This window comes from Chinchilla lanigera, unplaced genomic scaffold (assembly GCF_000276665.1).
Source record: "Chinchilla lanigera isolate Chin_1 unplaced genomic scaffold, ChiLan1.0 scaffold00021, whole genome shotgun sequence".
Taxonomy (NCBI): Eukaryota; Metazoa; Chordata; class Mammalia; order Rodentia; family Chinchillidae; genus Chinchilla; species Chinchilla lanigera.
Genome location: NW_004955422.1, coordinates 3838289 through 3858069, shown reverse-complemented (window position 1 = coordinate 3858069; position 19781 = coordinate 3838289). Strand labels below are relative to the sequence as shown.

General features: G+C 39.8%; 1 protein-coding gene across 1 annotated transcript in view; it reads left to right on the top strand.

The window, feature by feature from the left end:
* Positions 1–19781, top strand: part of Hsd17b12 (hydroxysteroid (17-beta) dehydrogenase 12) — a 143350-nt gene that overhangs the window by 6732 nt on the left and 116837 nt on the right. The gene's annotated exons all lie outside the window — the stretch shown is intronic.

Sequence of the window (19781 nt, the reverse complement as noted above, 5' to 3'; positions counted from 1 at the left end):
GTTTCTGCCGTGGCTCCCTACAATTGACTCTCACACAGCAGCTGGAGTGATATCTGGAATCTGGAAAACTTGGGTGAGATATGCAGCACTCTGCCGGATCTCACAGGGAGCTTCTCATCCTGTGTGGATTAAAACCCAGAGTCCATCAGTCCCATTAAATGAGGTTTGCACCGCTTGCCTCCTTTCCCTCTGACTTCGCCTCCATCCCCCTTTCCTCTTACTCTTCTAGCCGCCCTCCCCTCTTGCTCTTTCTTGAAAAGCTTGACATGGCTACCTTGTGGCCTTTGGTTTCCCCTCTTCAGAGAATGCCCTTCCCCCAGACACTGTAGCCATGGCCAGCTCCTCTTCCCTCAGTCAGGTCTTCGCTCACATACCACCTTCCCAAATAGAACCTGCTCTCCCACTTTTGAAGTGACAGTCCTTCCCTGCCACCCCCACTCCAGTCCCTTTTGTCTTGCTCTACTTGTTTTTCTTGTCGGCACGTTCTGTCTGCTTTGCTCATTTAGGATATACCTTGTTTGTCTACACAGGGCTGAACATTAGCATTGTGAAGGCTAGGACTGTTTGAGGTCTTTTTGTTCACTTACAGATCTCACATACCCAGGACTGTGCCGCTATGTAGTAAGATTTGAGGTATCTATGTGAGTGAATACAAATATCTATTAAATTATGCCAGTGTTTGTGAGAATAGGGAATGATGTATTTTTGTGAATTGTCTTCTCTTTCTGTGTTCTTTTCAATTACTAAATCGTTGCAAAGCAGGAATTTTGGTCTCACGACCTGTAAAAATGGCGGTGATTTAGTCTGAAAATGAATAGACTATAACCTCAGGAAGAATTTCTCTTAGTGTCAGCTCTGGAACTAGAGCACTTACTTTTGAATCTGCGCTCTGACAGTTACATGCTGTGTCTTAGTTTCTTCTTCTGCAAAATTAAGATAATAGTTTTGAAGTGTTGATTGAATGAGGTTAAGTGATTTAATGGGTGTGAAATACTTAGAACAATACCTGACATAGTACATGTGGTAGGAATGCTGGCTGATGTTGTGATTGTCATGTCTACTACCACTTTTATCTACAGAGGTAATCCTTATATCTATCCATCTTATGTTATATCTATCTTTGATTCTTTTATCTATCCGTCTTATTTCCAGACTTGCCCTTGAGTTTCGGGTGTCTTATGTATTCGCTTCTGGATGTTCATCAAAGACCTCACTCTTTCTACCTTTTCTGGTTTTTTTTTTTTTTCTTTCTACCTTTTCTAACCTGCCCTGGACTTTCTTATTTTGCTAATTATATCACCACCTTGTTATTCACCCAGGTCAACACCAGGGATGGCAAATTCAGGTGCATCGGCAGGTAAAGAAAACCCAGTGAGTTTAAGGCCAGCCTGAACTAGGAAGCAAGACCTTGTCTCAAAAAACAAACAAGCAAAAAAGTGTTATCTTTTGACTGGTGTGTTTCAGTTGAAGATGGGGCATTTTTTGTTTTTGTATTTTTTTTATTGTGCAAAATGATTTGTACACCTTTTCCCCCCCATTTAAACTGCAGGCACTACATAGCTGCAAAGCTAGACGGAAATTAAACCAAGGCCGTTTAGACAGAGACTGGTTGCAGAGCTGTGATAGCAGGAATGGGATATTTTTGAAAATGTGAAACTCAGTGAGATGAAAAGATGTTCTTTTTAGTATAGGTAACAAACTCACCATCATCCGTGGTTTTGGAAAACTTAACAGAGAGCTGAACACTCAGCCACATTTGATAAATATTTAAATATGAATAAAATGTTGGCAGTATATTTGTTATTAATACTCACATCTTTCTGAAATTGTTGGGAATGGATTTTGTTTTAGGAAGAAATTTCCCAATTTAAGTTTTAGTAAAACCTTGCTAATTGGGAAGGCTGAGATAAACTGGTAAAAGATTAAATTCTAGGATATCTTGGCCAAAAAAAAATTTTTTTAAAGGCCTGATAAAATGAACCAAATGCTTCTTTTGCTGTACTGGGTATTAAACCCAAAGTTTTCATACTGAACTGCATCCTCAGCCCTTTAAAAAATTTTTTTTTCAAATTTTGTGACAAGGATCCCTTTTTATTTTTTCTTTTGAGACAGGTTCTTACTAATTTACTAAATTGCTCTGGCTTTTGAACTTGCAGTCCTCCTGCCTCAGCCTCCCACAGTGCTGGGATTACAGGTGTGTGCCACCGTCTGGAGTAGACTTTCTAAATTATTGGAGACATGGAACCAAATTCCCTGGAAAATCTCTCGTGGTAGACATGTAGATTGGCGTAGGGTATAGAGTCATAACTGCAAGGAAGTTAAACGGAGCATTAAGTATAGAGTTTATTTTTTTCATGGAAAGAAACAAATACAACAGTTGGTTGAACTGTACAAAAGTTCAGGTGGCCGTTTTGTGAGAAACCTGAGAAAATACAAAAGCCGTAAGGAGTCAGGAGGGAATACAAACAGAATAATGGAATGGAAGGGATGTTAGCAGCCTCTTCAGCTGAATGAGTAGGGAAGTGTATCGGAAGAGGTAATGCCCTGCTTTAGTTACGCGTCCCTTTAGGGAATGGTCAGGCAATTGCAAAGGGCAGAATGGTGGCCACGTGTATAGTAAATTGATTAAAAGCAGTGATAGGAGTGAGACACAGCAGGCTCTGACAGCAGAAGAGTTGCCAGGGACAAATTGGAGGCAAAGGGGAGCTAATTGGTGATACCTGTTAAACATCCTTAATCAGAATGCTCCAGAAATCCAAAACTCTTACTAGAGTGTGCAAAGTGTGGCCCTCAGAAAGTTTCAGACTTCGGAGCATCTCAGAGTTCGTATTTGTGGTTTAGGCATGCTGAGTCTGTATGCAAATATTTGCAAATCTGAAAAGCTCCAGGATCTGAAACATTCCTGGTCCTAAGCATTTCAGATCCTCATCCTGTAACAGTGAGGATGCTGGCAGGACTGGACTTCCTCACAAACGTCTGCAACTAGCAGGAAAAAAACCAGCCTCTCTTTGAAAGGCTCTGAATTTGTGAAGAAATGACACGTACCTGTCTGACTGTTGTGCCATGCTCTGGTGCACCCCACTTAGACATTAAGAATGGAGGTTTTGTTCACTGTATGTTGTGGGACAAGCTAAGTTTAACTCTTCCGTATGGTCTCAGTCTGGACTACTGATTATACTGATGACACTGAATTGCCAAAGGAATATTGTAGTATTTTAATAGATAGTCCTCAAGGTGGCCAGCAAAGGGAATCCAGTACTATCTTCTTGAAATTTAAATAGTGTTTTAAAATTCCACTAACATTTCTAGTATGGTGAAAACTCCTCCAGATTTTTTCTCTAATGACTGGCATTAACTGCTCACAACCAAAGTAGCTTCCAGAAGAAAGAATGCCACGATTGCTTTAATGATAGCCGAAACTCCAGTCCTATTGTGTGAACAGTGCCAATGCAGTAAATAAGCTCCTTTAATCTTGAGCATGCCATCTTACATTTTTGTTGTGGAACATATTTCTGGTGCTTATCTATGTATTCCAGTACCTATCCTTACCTGTCGTGTAAAAGAAATGATGATGGTTCCATGGATAATGTAAAGAAGAATGGAAAAAGAAATCAGGCTGAGCTGGAGGTAGTGGTACCCACCTGTCATCCCACACTTGGGAAGTTGAGGTAGGAGGATCTCTGCACATTCAAGGCCAACCTAGACCTCACAGTGAGACCCTGAATAGTGAAATCCTGTCTCCGAAAGCTGAAACAAAACAACCACCCAACAACATTGACACGTTCTGAATTAGAAGAGACTGAATTCACGACATGTTATTGTAATGATGAATCTGAATTTACGAAGTCCTTTTCAGGTATTCTCAAATGACTTCCACCGAAGTCCTATGAGGTAGGTAAGGATTGATTTTGTTACTTTATGGAATGTACCAGGACAGACTGGACATACAGTGACAAGTATAAGGGTTATGCAGCAGTAAGTGGCCGAAGAAATTGAATCTAGGATTTCTGGCCCATTACTGCCCAAATTCCTGAATAAGGGCATTGTAGGATGTGGTCCCAGCGGGAGGATGAGGCAGAAGGATCACTTTAAGTTTGAGGCCAACTTGGGCTACATAGTGAGACCCTGTCTCAAAAAACTAAAACCTCAAAAAACAACAACAAAAAGAGAGTGGTTTTTAAGTCAATTTGGAATTACTTGCCCAAGAGCTCACAAGCTGGAGTGTACCTCCAATGTTACTTGGGTGGGAAAAGGTCTATTTATGTCATGGCAAAATCCAAACTCATGTGGGTCATAAGAATCACCCTGGTGTGCTGGCTAAAATAGATTCTAGGGCCTCGGTGCAGATCTTCTGCGTCAGAATCTCTGAGAAAACAATGTGGGGAAATTATTCTTAACAAATAAGACTATTCTTAAGATGTCCTATATTTTAGGAAATGCTGGCCTGTGGTCAGGCACGAGGACGGTAGATTCTCCATGCAGACTTTATATCCATTCTCAATTCTTTATACCATGGCTTGGTTTATGGTAGTTTTAAAACTTTCCATTTTTTTTTTTTTTTTTTTTAAGTATTTGCTCATAATTTTGACAGCTAACTAGAGATTCTGTTACAGGTTAATTCTCTTTGTGCCTTTGAGATAGAATTAAAACAGCAAAACCCTTGGAACCTCAGAATGTTGCTATGCATTGGGAGGCACAAGCAGAACATCAAGTGTTTACCAGTTAGAGGTTGGAGGGGAGGGTAGGGAAGTCAGTAAGACTTGGGCTAAATTCAAAGTAGTAGAAGTTCGAATTTGCTTTTGGTCGTAAGTAGGTCCCCAGGGCATAGCTGAAGGCTTTGGAAACAGTCTTAAAGAACTGAGAGAATAGTATTTATTCTTTGTTCTGTATGTTTGTGTGTGTGTGTGTGTGTGTGTGTGTGTGTGTGTGTCCCCAAATCTTAATTTTAAATTACATTTAGAGAAAATAGTTTAAAGTCTGTTCTTTCCTTATAGGTGGGCTTTAAAAGTTACTCTTATTGTGAAATTAATATATGATACTTTTTGATGATTTTTTTAAAGAACCAATGGACTGAAGAGAGTAGTTCATTTAAAAAAAAATCATCTGAATGATGAAGACGGAAAATGGGCTTAGATTCATCCAGAAGAAATTCAGACTTCAGTTGTCCATTTGGAGAGTTTATGGTTACTGAACAGTAGAAGTGGGTAATTTATTCAGCACAAAGGTACCCATGTTTGCTGGTTATGTGCCGGACCCAGTGCTGGGCCTGGGACATACTGTGAGCAGGAAACCCATGGCCTCTCTACCTCTAGGGACACAGCTGTTGCATATGCAGCTATAAAAAGTATAAAAGTAGCCAGCAACTACTTAGTTCAGGATTTTAGGTTTTGTTTTTTTTTTTAAATAAGTAACATTTAATCCAAGGTGTAGAGGAAAAGTAGTAGAAGGGAGGTGATTATGTTCATAATGGTAGTAAGACAATGTTTATTAAAAATCTTACTATGGACCAGGTGCTTTCCTAAATATCTGTATTAACTCACTTAATCTGCATATAATCCATTAAAGTTATTCCTATTACTGTCTCCATTTTACTAAAAGAAAGCTAAAATATAGACAAGTCAAGCAATCTGCCCAAAATCATGTAACTTGTAAGTGGAGGAGCATCTGGAACTTACAAGGAAGTTTGTGTCCTGAACATATTCTTGTAGCCACTATGCTAAACTGCATTGGTAACTTAGAGATGAACAGGTGAGGTAATTTGGGGACAGGAGAGTCTTTCAGAAACAAAAGAAACACTGTGGATAAAGACCTTGAGGCAAGGGAGGACTTTGTAGGAATGTTTTTCTTAAAGTCAGGACAACTGAGTCTGAAAAGTCCTGGGAGGAGAGAGGCCAGAGATAAGATTAGAGAAATGTAGGACGGAGGCCAAGGAGGCCACGGCAGGGCGTTGTTTATCCTAAAGACAGTAGCAGACTTGGCAGACTTTGCGCAGCAGAATATTACTGTCACTTTTATACTTTGGGCAGTTTCCTTTGGGATTTTGGGGAATCGTTGTGGATGGAGCACCCCAGGAGATGGGGAGAGCAGCAGGAGACTGGTGGTGGTGACCAGGCAGTGGGGGGACTGCAGCTCGGAGTGAGGGACTGGCGGCAGGCCCTGAAAGAGGGAGGCAAGACAAGAATGATAGGAGGTGGACTGGGTTCATGGTTGCGGGGGTGAGGTAGACAGCGCGTCTGGGAAGGATTGTGAGGCACCGGGGCCCTGGGCACTGACAAGGCACAAAGAGAAGCAGCAGCTCGGGGGAGAAACTCACAAGGTTGATCTCTGGTGGGCTGTGTACAGAGGGTGCGCTCAGCATAAAACTGAACTGAGCAGCCTGTTTTCAGTGCCTTTTCAACCATCAATTGTAATTTATAGTTACACGCTATAGTTACCTGTAGAAAAGTTTGGAGCCTCAATATGTAGTATTTTAGGGGTGGGGGAACATATTTAAGCAGTTTGAGAGTATCTCATATAGCACTTGGTGCTATAGCTCAGTAAATGGATATCTGCTTGAGTCTGTTTTATGGATTCCATTTCTTTCCTATGTTGGGCATTCATGGCTTCCATCGTTTTCTTAAACTCCTCTTTTTTTTTTTTTTTTTTTTAAATTTGTAGCTGCTCTAGAGTCACTAAGCATGGTTGTTATTGTGGATACCATCTCTGTAGTTATCTGAGAAATTATTTCTGATGTGATTTTTTTCTAGAGCCTCATTCATTTGCTTTCTTTGTATCACTTCAAAGAGGCCAGGTGGGTGGCTTTCAGATGGTCCCACCTCATTGCTCCTGAGTTTGCCTTTGGTGAACTGGATGCATCTTGTTTAAGTGTCTTCTCATTTTCTTTCTTTTTTTTCGTTAATTTCTGGGTTGATGGTTGTAAATTGCCTATGGTGAGTTGCTTTATTGCTAATATTTAGAAATCCTAGGAAATACCTACTTCTCAGAGGTGTCTGTCAGGTGTAGCTGGTTTTTGGGTTTTGAGTCTGTTGCAAGAGCCTACCTCTTCAGTTTACTGGGGCTGACAAGTTACTGCCTGCTTGTGCCAGCCCCTGGTTCTTTGGCATTGGCCCACAGTATTTTCTGTGTTCCTTACACAGTCTCAGTCTTGGAATACCAAGAAGAACGGCTGGTTAGAATAATTATGTCACTGGTTAAAGCGGTACAATCAGCAGTAACAATAGCATCAAACACAGCCTAGAAAATAACAAACTAAGGTAAACATTAATTTGCTACCTTTAACTGTGTGAACTAATTTGTAGTTATATAACAATATCTAAGACAAACCAGAAAATTATATGCAGTGAGGAAGACCTCAATATGTCAATTTTATCCTCTGGGGAGAAAATTTTAAAAGGGTTAGGGAAAAAATAGAGAAGTAGTAGAAGAAGAAGAGATTAGAAGCAAGGCCGGAAGACACATGGGGATCATGCAAACTTTGGGAAACTGGTGCAGAAGACAGGAGGGTAAGAGGAGGAAAAAAATCAAAGGAAGAACAGAACAGCAACCACAAGAAAGCTAGAAACCACATTCACACTTATATAAAAACAAGATCAAACAGGGGAGAAAAAACAAAACAACAAAAAACAAATGAGAGACAGAAAAAAAAGAAAAAAAAGGCCACTTGCAGGTATGTCTGTGCTGTCACTGGTAGACAGTGTGTAGAGACAGAGCCCAGATCTGTGTTGATTTATCCCAGCAAACCAATAGTAGCTTTATGGTGGGGTAGTGGATAATCTCAGCGAGCCTGCACCTTATTTCCCCTGAAGTTCAGGCTGGATTCTGGCCTGAGGCAGGGACCAGACTGGTTCAGCCTGCAGCTGGCAGCACATCTTCTGTGGGCTTGAACTCAGCTGGGAGCTGCTAGATGGAGCCAGCAGTTGTTCTGAGTTGAGCTCAGCCGCCCCTCTCTAAGATGGTTCCCAGGTCAATCACTTGCTCTCATGGGACATCTGAGCACGCAGCGCTCAACGCCAGCTAGTGCAGTCCCTCACGTCTGCTGTTCCCGTCCACTGCTGCTTCTCTCCATAGGGACCTCTGGGGTTGCCAGCAGTCACTGTGTTCCCAGGTTTGAACTGCTTCTCTCTCACAGTGAGTCTCAACTCAAGGAGAAGGCTCCTCCGGCCACCTCCTTCTTTGATGAAGTTTCCCCCTTCATTCTCTTTGTGGGCTTCAATTCTTGCTTCAGATTCTCCCCACTTCCCTCCTTGTCCTCCTCATGTTGCTATATTCCAGTGTCCGGATGGCAACTCTCAGAGAGGCTCTTTCTCTGCTGCTTAGCACTCTGCCGTTTCCCCGGAAGTTCCTTATAGTTCAGCAAGTGAACTTACTATTTTCTCTCTGAACAGAAAGTGGAAAGTACACTGAGTTTTTGCAAAACCTGAGTTCATATGCTACTTGTTAGCTCTGAAATCTGTGATCTGTTTCCCTAACGCTTTTCTTCATCTATCACCATCCTCACTTTGCCTATCTGCAGAGCATTAAGAGTCTCCAGGGTGCTGGGGATTTAGCTCCAGCGGCGAAGCGCCTGCCTGGCAAGTGCAAAGTCGTGAGTTCGATTCCTGGTATCGGAAGAAAAACAAAAACAAAGAAAGAGTCTCCGGAAGCACTATAGCAAGTGCTCAGTGTTATGCACCTCCAAAGTTTTGGGCCACCCTCCCTTCCATTTTCAATTAGAGACCTAGAAATAGAATTGTCTCATGATTTGATCAAATTGTGTGAGGTTCAGATTGCTTCAAGATTTATTTTGGGATCTGTAGCAACTTTGTTGTGATCAACACCTGATTCTCTTTTTGATGGAAATTATGTCGCTTTTAGAATATAACTAAAAGAGGTTTTTTTCTTACAGCTTTGTTAATGCAGGCTGTGTTTCTGAATTAAAAGCTGAACTAGTTTAGCCATTGTGTTAAAGAAGTACCTTAAGCTTCAACTTTATTTTTAACATATATAAAAGATAGGGTAATGGGTAAAGGATGTAGTTAAATTATTTCTAGTGCAGTGTCATTTTAACTGTGGTTTATGTGGAAGATTTCCATAGCTTGACACAACTATCCCGTCATTATAAGTGATGGTTACAAGGCTCCATCATTCTTATTCAGATACCCCATGGTTCCCATCTCAGGCTAAAAGATACTTAGTTGTTTTTCTATAGCAAAGATTTTTAAAAAATTGTTATCATCTTTATTGAAGCTAGATTCTTATGAATTATTACATTGAAGACATGGAATCTGGAGCAAAATGCCAGTTTTGGAATGAGATACTTTTCAGAATGTACTTTGGGTCTAATTTTTCTAATATAGCAAACATTAAGGATCTACCTCCAAATCGCCTACAGATACTCACATGAAGATATGTTCTTTGAGCTGGATGTGGTGGTGCATGCCTGTAATCCCAGCACTCAGAAGATAGGGGGGTTATTGAATTCAAGACAGATGAGGATTCAAGTGCAAGCAGTTGATTTGGAAGGTGGTCCAAAGAAATGAGTAGAGTGAGACAGAGAAAAATTTGGCCAGTAAAGAGGGCGTTGTCAAGCACTGTAGTCAACTGGAGCTTAATCTCATTGCAGAGCTCTAGAGGTAGTGTAGAAGCCACATTTCAGAGTTGTCTTGCCCAAGAGGCCTGGCAACTTGGTATTTGTACACCACTGGTCGAGGGCTATTGGTGGGGAAACACATTCATTAGCACTTCTACTGTACTGCATGCATTTGGCCGTTGCTGGCTTTAGCCGACAGAAAGTCCTTGGTCAAAGAGATCCATTTGGAACGTGCTCCCCCATGGTATGGTGAAAAGGGATTTTGGCAGGACACAATCACTTGGGTATAGTCCCATCATAATTGCATTTCATTTCATTTTCTTTAATTAAAGCAACAAAATACCTGTTGAGGAGTCAGAGGAGTTAATTCCTAGAGATAATAAAAGAATCGCAGTGCTTCTGATACATTCCGTGATGTATGTTACAATCTTTCATTGTGGGTAGAGCGTTTGCCATCTTTCAGGATGGACGATGGATTGGCCTGTTTTAAGTATTTTAACATTTTCTATAAATGCAGATGGCCACTAATTAAATACTGATAGTGAATGGACTGCATAGATTTGTATCTGTGTTAAAGTACAAGTTAATCTCTTCCTCTTCATGATTTAATTCTGATCTCCTGAATGAAGGATGGTTTGCATTTGGTCAGAATAAGGTTCAGCCCTCAGGGAGTTTTGGCAAATATATTTGGTTGCTTGTTGGTTGACTTGTGCAGGTCCTAGATAACCATGTACTTCCTCATTCCTAGGGCCATATCTGGCTCAGTTTGAACTCATCTTAGGGTCCCTCTACCCTTGCTTGGGGTTGATTTAAAGGTGGGCATACCCTGACTCTGGTCAGTGAGATGCGGTAGGGGGGTATTCTGTGGGAAGGGTGTCTGAGAAGGCTTTCCTTAGTCTACCAGAGAGGCAGAAGGAAGAGTGGTGTTTTGTTTTTGTTTTTGTTTTTGTTTTTGTTTTCTCCGGTACCAGGAATCAATCTCTCAACCTTGCGCTTGCCAGGCAGGCACTTTTGCCACTGAGCTAAATCCCCAGCCCTGGAAGAGTGTTATTATATGAGGGTGTGATGCCAGCAGACAGCCTTGGGAAGACTTCAGCACCATATAAGTGTAAATATCCTGAAAAAAATAAAATCTAACTCTAATTGTGCCAGTGATCAAATTCTTGTCCATATTGGACTGTTATTTTAGCACCCAGATCTACAGTTTGTAAAACCAAAGAGTACAGGTACATTATTGGCTATTGTACGGGTATTGTATTCATTATTCCCATTATTCTGTGAGAACTATTACTGAATGATTCAAGAATATTTAGCTCTTCTATGAACTCAAAGTTTCTTAGAATGATCTGCTTTACTTTTAAATTGTTTTAGCAGGTACCTGATTAGCTGGGGAGTGTGGCCCAAGGAAATTGAACTGTTAGGATCATGCCTGGGAATGAAGACATAACAGAGATACATGGACATTACTGCCCTTAGTGCATACTTAGAAATTATATTCTAAAGCCACTATGAAGCCAGTAATGTCATTTTTCTTGGGGGTATAGTCTTTTTTTTCCTGCTGTTTTCTCCTATTCATGTATTAAATAATAGTTACAGAACCTATTTGAGATATTCTTACTTTGGAAGATAATCACTTAAAAAGTTAAAGATTCATTAGTGTTTCTTTTATTTTTAAAATGAAATGGTGAGGAAATCTGCCACCCGAGTCACTGAAAAGCTGCAGCAAAGACACAAGAAGCTGGAGTTCAGGGATAGGAACTCTACTTCATGTTCGTAGTGGTGATATGGCCTTGCTGAGGCTGAGGGTCTTGTATTGCTAGAAAAAGAACATCAGTGGTACCCAGAGTAGCAGGGGAATACGGTTTGAAGGTAAGGGGACTGGAAACTTCTCTTCTGTGTGTGGAGATCCCATCTAATAACAGGGATTCATAACTTAGATGACTTCTTCCTGTGATTGAAGAGGTGTGTGTGTGGAGGGGTATTCTTTTCCTTTGCAGTGAGCTATATCCCTAGCCCTTATTTTGAAATAGGGCCTTAGTGAGTTGCCCAGGTTGGGTTTGAACTTCAGATCCTCCCACCTAAGCCTCCCAGAATGCTGGGATTACAGGTGTTTGCTGCCGCATCTGGCTTAAAGTGACATTTGAACTTAGACTAACTGGAATTTCTTTACTCCTCCCCAACCATACTGGCCTCCTTGTTCTTTGTATATCTGTAACACAAACTTTATACTAACTTGTCTCTTTGCCTAGAATATGTTTTTTATAGATATCCATGATTTAAATAAATGGGGAAAAGGATTGACAGCAGTCATTTGTGTTATTGAGCAAATGGAATTCTTCTGGAAGTGAGAGGATAAGTCTGGCTTCCATTGAATTTTATGAAAAACCCGAACTGGGAATTTTAGGTGTCTTTGGTGAATCAGCTTTAAAATAATATGAAGAATTTGTGTTACCTTAGGATGTAGTAAGCTCTTCATTCAATCCCCACAACTTTAAACACACATGTCCGTGCATACATATACGTATACACACACACACACACACACACACACACACACACACACAAAATGCTGAGTGATCTTTTTGACTTAGTCTCACTCAAGTTATTTTGCTCCACTTGGGTTAATACTTTATAAAAATTAATTTGAACTATCTGTAACAACTAAATTAGCTTAGGTTATTATAACAGAATCCCTTGCACTCGGTGGCTTAATGAGTAGAAATTTATTTCTCACAGTTGTGAAGGCTGGGAAGTCTGGGATTGAGGTTGTAGAGTGTGGTGACGGCCATCTTCACACATTTGGGTCTCTTCTAAGGACACTACTTCATTCACGAGGGTTGCTGCCCAATTGCTTTCCAAGCACCCCACACCAAACATTGGCAGATTGGGCTTCAACTTTCAGTCCATGGCATAAGTTATACTTTGTCACTTGACCTAATGAAACATAATATACTAGATAATACCCAGGGAGAATTGTCCTATCACATTACATTTAACAAATGAAAGCTTACCAGTAAGTTGAAGCCTGATTGTTTTGTCCTGAAATAATTTTTAGAATAGCAGAATGCTATTGTTTTATAAGCTTCTTTGAAAACTGTATAATTGTTGACTTTACCTAAAAGTACAGTACTCACGTGTCCCTTTATTACCCTTTTCCTAAGCATATAGAAAATATTTTACACTACTTTCCGGGGTTGGTTAGCTTTATAAAGAAAAGTCATTTCTAGATAAATTGCTAAATAGTGTCCTGTATTGAAATAATTCTGAAGTGGTTATGCAAAAAAAGAAAAGTAAGCCTCCTTTTTGCTGAGAATGTGATTTATGTCATCCCAGAAGAACTGAGTGGCACAGTATCACATTCTTGTAGAAATGTCTTATTAGTCAGAGTCGGTAGACTGTTGAAAAGAATGTGTGTTCCTGTAGGTTACTCTAAAGTGGGTCATTCCCACCATTGTAGTTCATCTGTTTTTACTTTCTATCTCATCTTTTATTTATAGTTTATAGATAGTGGTGTTAGAGCATAATTGTCTTAGCCAATTAGTGATTGTCTTTTAACATGGTTTTCAGGGAGAACAGAGATAAATGAAATTCCTAAATATTACCAAAGCATCTGTCCGAGTAACAGCTTTAACCTTCTTTTTCACCATACTTTTTCGGGAAGTATAGAACAGAACAAATTAGATTTCGGTACGTTTTCTTTTTAGCTAACTGTGCCCTCCAGTGGAGAAAACACAGGGCAGTGAAATAGCTTAGGGAGTGAGCAGTAGAAAGGAGAGGATGTCACTCAGGTAAGATGCAAGCTGATGCTTAATGTTGTTCCACTGAGGTAGGTTTTACCCCTCGTGAACAACAATAGTCTGCATAAATTGTCTGTGACTTTGTCAGCAATTCAAAGAGGGATCTCTTAGCACTGATTTGACTTAATGTCTTTGCTGCAGTACTCTGCAGCCGTTGGTCCTTCCCTTATGACATATTCAGTGTATGAAACATGAGGCAAATCTATAGGAGCTGAGAATAGGGAGAGATTGTAGTTTCCCCATAGAATGAACTCACATATCTTATAATTTTTAAATCTTTTTTAAAGAGCTCAAATAAAATCCCAACTTAAATAGGAACAAACAGTAATCATTTTGCTGCAGCTCCCATAATCAAAGAACTCGGCATATTGGGGACTGACTACCGCTCCACATTTTGTTTTACTAGGAAGGGCTGCTGTCTTGTGCCAGGACCGCCTGCGCACACTCTCTTAGTGCCCAGTGGGTTTCTTCCGTGTGAATGGGCCCCTGACAGGGCTGCTACCGGGGCAGCTGTGGGCTGGGAATGAGTTGGGGAGGCTGAAGTCAGCAGCGTGGCCATGCGCATATCGCCCCTGGGCACCATCTCTGTCCCCGCCCACCTGGGCAGGGAGAACTGGATTACTCAGATAAAGGAGCCTTGGTAATTGTGGTAGGACTGTGACTTCAGCTACAGGGAAATTCTTTGCCTATATTTTTATTTTAAGTAATGAATTTCTGTTTTAAGATTGATTCATTCTGAACTATAATAACTAACTCTAGAGGGTGCCAATGAGCACCAATGACTTTAAAATTTATATTGAAGTTGATTTTCATTCAAATGAATTTTTCTTTGGGTGTTACCTAGTATTTGGGGATTAAAAACTTAATTTTTTCCTCAGAGGAAAAGATAAGAGGCCTCAGAACAAAAATACTTTGTTTTAAAACTTGATTAGTAGTTTACCAGTATATTTTGAAATTCTATAAAACGCCATTGGATTTGTGGTGTTTCTGTAAACTACTTTTGAATTCTGCTTTTGAAAGTTTCTTTAATATTTCAAAAGCAAAGACCCTACTTCGTGGATATAAATACAAATCTTAATACTAGATTAGTTTGTCATGTTTTAAATTTAGTTTGCAGGTATATTTGATCTTCAGAAAGAAGCTATTTATTAAAGTTTACTCTGAAGTTAGATTTTGTTGAATTAACATTTAAAATCCCAAGTAATATTTCTTCACATATTTTATTTTATTCTTTTGTGTTTTTGAGACAGGGTCTCGCTATGCAGTTCAGGCTGACCTTGAGTTCACTTTGTAGCCCAGGCTGGTCTCAAACTCGCAGCTATCCTTCTGCCTCAGCCTCCCAAGTGCTGGGATTATAGGCGTGCACCATTGTGCCCAGCCCTCTTCATATATTTTAGCAGGAAGAATACTTTAAAACTAAAAGGCTTTTGGAAAATTGCCCCTTTAACTCACACTCCAATGGCGATGACATTAGAATTGTCTCTAGAGCTGGGGTGTATAGCATGTTCCAGTTCTTGTGTTCTGTCCTGTTACAGTGAGAAAAGTTTGCTAAATAAACTGTCCTTAATTAGAATATTTGTTACTTCAAAGACTGAAATTTAATATAAACTTTTTCATTCTATAAGTGTATGGAAAAACGTATTCTCAGAGAGCATGAGTCTGTGACTGAGGTATTTTTTAAATATCACAGCTTTCTTTATTGTAGGCAGAGAGCCATTTTAGAAGAATTCAGTCAGTAACTTGATATGAAAACAGTTTGATTCATTTAAGGAAGTGTTGTCCAATAGAGTTTGCAATAGTGGAAATATTCTGTATCTGTGCTTTACAATTAACATAGTCATCAGCTACTGAGGACTTGACATGTGGCTAGTGTGACTGAGGAAATGAATTTTTAGTTTAATTTGAATTTAAAATGAAACTAACAGCCACATGTGTCTGGTGGTGACCCTGTTGAACAGCATAGATTTAAAATGCCTGTGCTATGTGACAGATGGCATCAGGGGTTGAATTATGACTCAGAATGTACGTATGCTTGTTTCTTCAATCCTTTGCACTTCTGTAATTCTGTCTGTGGTCCTGTAACATGTAAACACTTTGATTTCAGATAATCACATTTATGTGGAAAATAGAGGAATTGTGTCCGGGAAACTAAGTTGATCACTCTGTTTAGGTCTAGAATGTGGGACTTTTAGGAAAACCACAAATTAATTGTTTTTGGTCTTTGGATGTGTCTCAAACCCTGAAGGTTTTCCTTTGTGCTTTTTGAGTTAAAATATAGACAGGATATGATAAGTGACTGCAAAATGAAGCAACTAACGAAAACAAAAGCAACAATAAGCCAGATCTTAGATTTCCCTTCATGGGAACTTCATTTGAAAGTTGCTATGGTATTCTGAATGTCCTTAAATGTAGCAAGGAAGTCTTCATGCTTTTGAGAGTAAACTTGGCTATCGAAAGGAGGTCATGGCTGGTAAATAATGATACCATTATTTGAGTAATGCTTTGAATGATTTGAACAATACTTTGTATTTTCCCAGAAAGTTGCAATTGTATCTTCTTGGATTATCAGCTCCATTTTTACTAATGAAGGAAACATGATTTAATCAGGGTTTAAGATTCTTTTATTCAAGAAACATTTGTTGATTCTTACAGTCACGTGTAGGTTTCTGTTAGGAATGGAAGAGCAGTTCCCTCCCTGTTGGAACTAGCAGTCTAGTGGGGACAAGGAAGGAAGCAAGAAATTCTAATATGTATGTGTGTTTATATACATTAAACTACATGTACACGTGCTCCGTAGTGTGCTCTGTGTGTGTGCATAGGAAGCGTTGGGAGAGAAAGAGAAACACGTGGCATGGTGTGGGCTGACGGTGAGGCCTTTGGCAGTGAGGAGTCCCCCAGCAAAGGAGGCAAAGGAAGGATGCTCCAGAAGAAAGGTCATGAACAAAGGTGTGAACGTGCTAATGTTCTGAATCAGAGAATAAATGTAGTACACAGAAGATACCAGAAAATTCAGGTGCACCAATTTTACCAGTGGTCTTATATCATCTTGACCTTGTTTTTCTTGTAGCTCAGTTTGAAGAAAGGCTGAGCTAAAAATAGCTCCTGCCACAGTGATAAAACATCGAAGTAAAAATTTCAAGGAGAAAGTAAAAACTAGGTTTAGTTATTTGGCAATAATTTTGATATTGGTGTGCTAATGAGAAATTATCTTATTAATACAGATCATTGGAGGCCCATCTTCGTTCTCCTCATGAGAATGTACATTCCATAAGGGTTTTCATTCACTGCTGTTTTTCCAGTCTAGAGCAGTACCTGGCACATATTAGGAGCACCGTACATATGTGGTGAATGAAAGAATGAATGCTAATCCTGAAAGTCATTGTGAAGGCTTAAAAGGCTTTCTGTAAAACTCAAGACTTCACATTTCCATTATTCAGATTGTGTGTCTCAGTTACCTATTGCTGCATAACAAATGATTCCAAAATGTAGTACTTAACGAAAATAACCCACCCAACTGTATTGCTCTTGAAGTTTGTGAGTTGGGAATTTGGACAGGACTCAGTGGAGACTGTTTTTCTGTCTTCCACTTGGTGCTGGCTGGGACATCCCCACTGCACCTAGCAGATCCAAGATGGCTTCATTTTCCTGTGTGGGACCTTGACGCTAGTTGTTGCTTGAGACAGCTCAGTTCTCTATGTGGTCTTTCCACATGGTCTCTCCTGTCCACTAGACTAACTTGAGCTCCCTTCCATGCTACTGAGATTGTTTCAAGGAGATGAAAACAAAGTGTGAGGTGTTTTAAAGCTTTGATCCTGGAAGTTGTATGGTGTCAATTCTATCACATTTTGTTGATCAGAACAAGTCACAGAGTTAGCCCAGATTTGAGTGGAAGAGGAAAAGCCCTACCTTTTGATGGGAGAAGAGCAAATCCCCATAGCAAAGTGGCAAAAGATGGAAAGCATTGTTGCAGCTGTCTCTGGAACAGTTTGTTACAGTCTGCCCTGTGAGCATAATAATTCACTTCTCTTCTACAGGCAGAATACCCTTGCTGCTCCCATAGAAGTCTTATCCCATTGTGACATAAACTTGGAGTCTGGTATCTTATTATCTAAAGTCCAGATGCACACAAGGTTTCTTAGGCAAGGCTGTCTATCTGCTATAGCTTCTGTGAATCTAGAAATCTGTAAACTAAAAAGGACAAGTTATGTATTTTTGAGCCCCCTCCCACATCCAATGTAACAGTGGCGAGACAGGGAGAGGAAAACTGTGGTAGACAGTCCCACTGAAAAAGAAAAGTGGGAAGAACATAGACATCACTGGCCCATAGCAATTCCAGCCCACCGGATGTGTGCTGCTGGTTCTTTTTTTCCATATATCAAGAATAAACCATGATTAGTGCCCAAGTCTGCTCCTTTGCAATTCTTCAATACACTGCTTTCTGAGACTGTGGCTCTACTCTTCGGGGTCCTGGCTTTTTTCTCTGCTGTTCTTTAGGGCCATGTTCATAGCTGAATAGAATTTTCACCCTATTCCCTACCTGTGTGAAGTTAGAGATCTACAGAGACTTAAAAAGAATCATTTTGAGCTGTTTGTCTCAGTCCAAAGTGGTAGTACCTTTAGTACTATGATTTTCTTAGAAATTTTGAGGGCTTCTTATAAATCTTATTGGAGATTGATTCCATGGCCCAAAGCCACATCTGTATTTCCTTTCCAAGACAGACCTCTTTTTACTTAGGATTTTTCAGGCTATTGTAAGAAGACAGGGTACTTAAGATTCTTAGAAGACCTTTTGTATAGGCAAGAGGGTGCTGCTAGGGAGTACCTTAAATCTTTCCTGGATTTCAACAAAAGGCCTATGGACAAACCTTTACATTGATATTTACTCAGGGCCTGTTTTCTTTTCTAAGTGGATTTTTTTATTGGTACATGTTTGCCATACATAGTGATCACATTCATTTAGGGAGTTTGTACCTGTAAATAATAAGTCTTATTTCTTTTTCTCCCCATTCATCTCCCCTCCCTTCAACCCTTACTCCCCTCCACTTTGTTTCCATTTTTCCTTTCCATTCTCTTTTTTAAAATCTCTTTTCTCTTCCATTCCTTCCCTTCCCCCTGCCTTGATACCCTCTCCATTTGAACATACCCTCTCTATTCCCAATGTTTATCCTCCATTTTGCTCCTTATTTACCCTTTGGGTTTTTTACACAAGAGAAACAAGGCAGTATACAAACTTCTGTGTCTGATTTCTGTCACTTATCATTATCCTGAGATGCACCCATTTACCTAAAAATGACTCAAGTTTATCCTTCCTTATGGCAGAGTCGTACTTCATTGTATATCAATACCACATTTTTTTAATCCATTCCTTTGTTGCATATGGACTGTTTCCAAGATTTACCTATTATAAATTGTGCTGCTATAAACATGGGTATGCATATATGACTGTGGTATGATGCTTTTAACTCTTTTGGGAAGATACCTAGAAGTGGCACAGCTGTGCCAAATGGGAACCTCTAGTTGTTTTTGAGGAATGTTCACACTAATTTTCATAGTGGTTGTACCCATTTACACTCCCACCAACAATGGAGAGGGGTTCCTTTCTCTCCACAGTCTTGCCAGGATTTATTATTGGTTGATTTCTAGATGATGGCCATTCTTTCTAGAGTGAGATAGAATCTCGGTGTTGTTTTAATTTGCATTCAGAGATCATTTCTTAAATTAGAGAGACTGTCTTCAGCTGTGTATAGTTTCTTTGAATTTTTAAAAAATTGTATAGATCCTTCTTTCATTTATTTCTCTCTTCTTGTTTTATTATATACAATAAAGAAAAGAAGCCATCTGGTACTTTTAATAGTTTACCTGGAAATATCTTTAGCTAATTCCACAAGTTAGTCAAATATTCTCTTACACAATTATTAAATTAGGTATGTCTTAGACTGGTATTATTGCAAGCAAGCATCTTGCCAAACATTCCCCCACTCTGTAACATGACTTGCTCTTTCTCTAGTCTCTAATACAATTTTTAATGGTTCTGGCCTTTGCTAATAACCTGCTTTCCATCTTCCCAGCCTCTGTTGGACATCAGGTCCCAGAATCCAGTGGGACATGTTTCAGTTCTCAGAATCCTGCAGTGTATATTTCAGGTCCCAGAATCCAGTGGTGCATGTTTTAGGTGCATGTTTTTGACACCTTACTGTTAGGTACCACTTTCTGTCTCAATCACCTTGGCGAGGGGGAAACCATTCCAAAATGTAATTGTTTAAAATAACAGTCATTTCATATCAATTTTGTGGGTCAAGAATTTGGGCAGAACTCACAGGGCTGTCTCAACTCTGTACCATGTAGGGTCAGGTAGGATGGATTTGTTGGAGCAGGAGAACTCGAGATAATACTTTATGTGTCTGGAGCCTATCGCT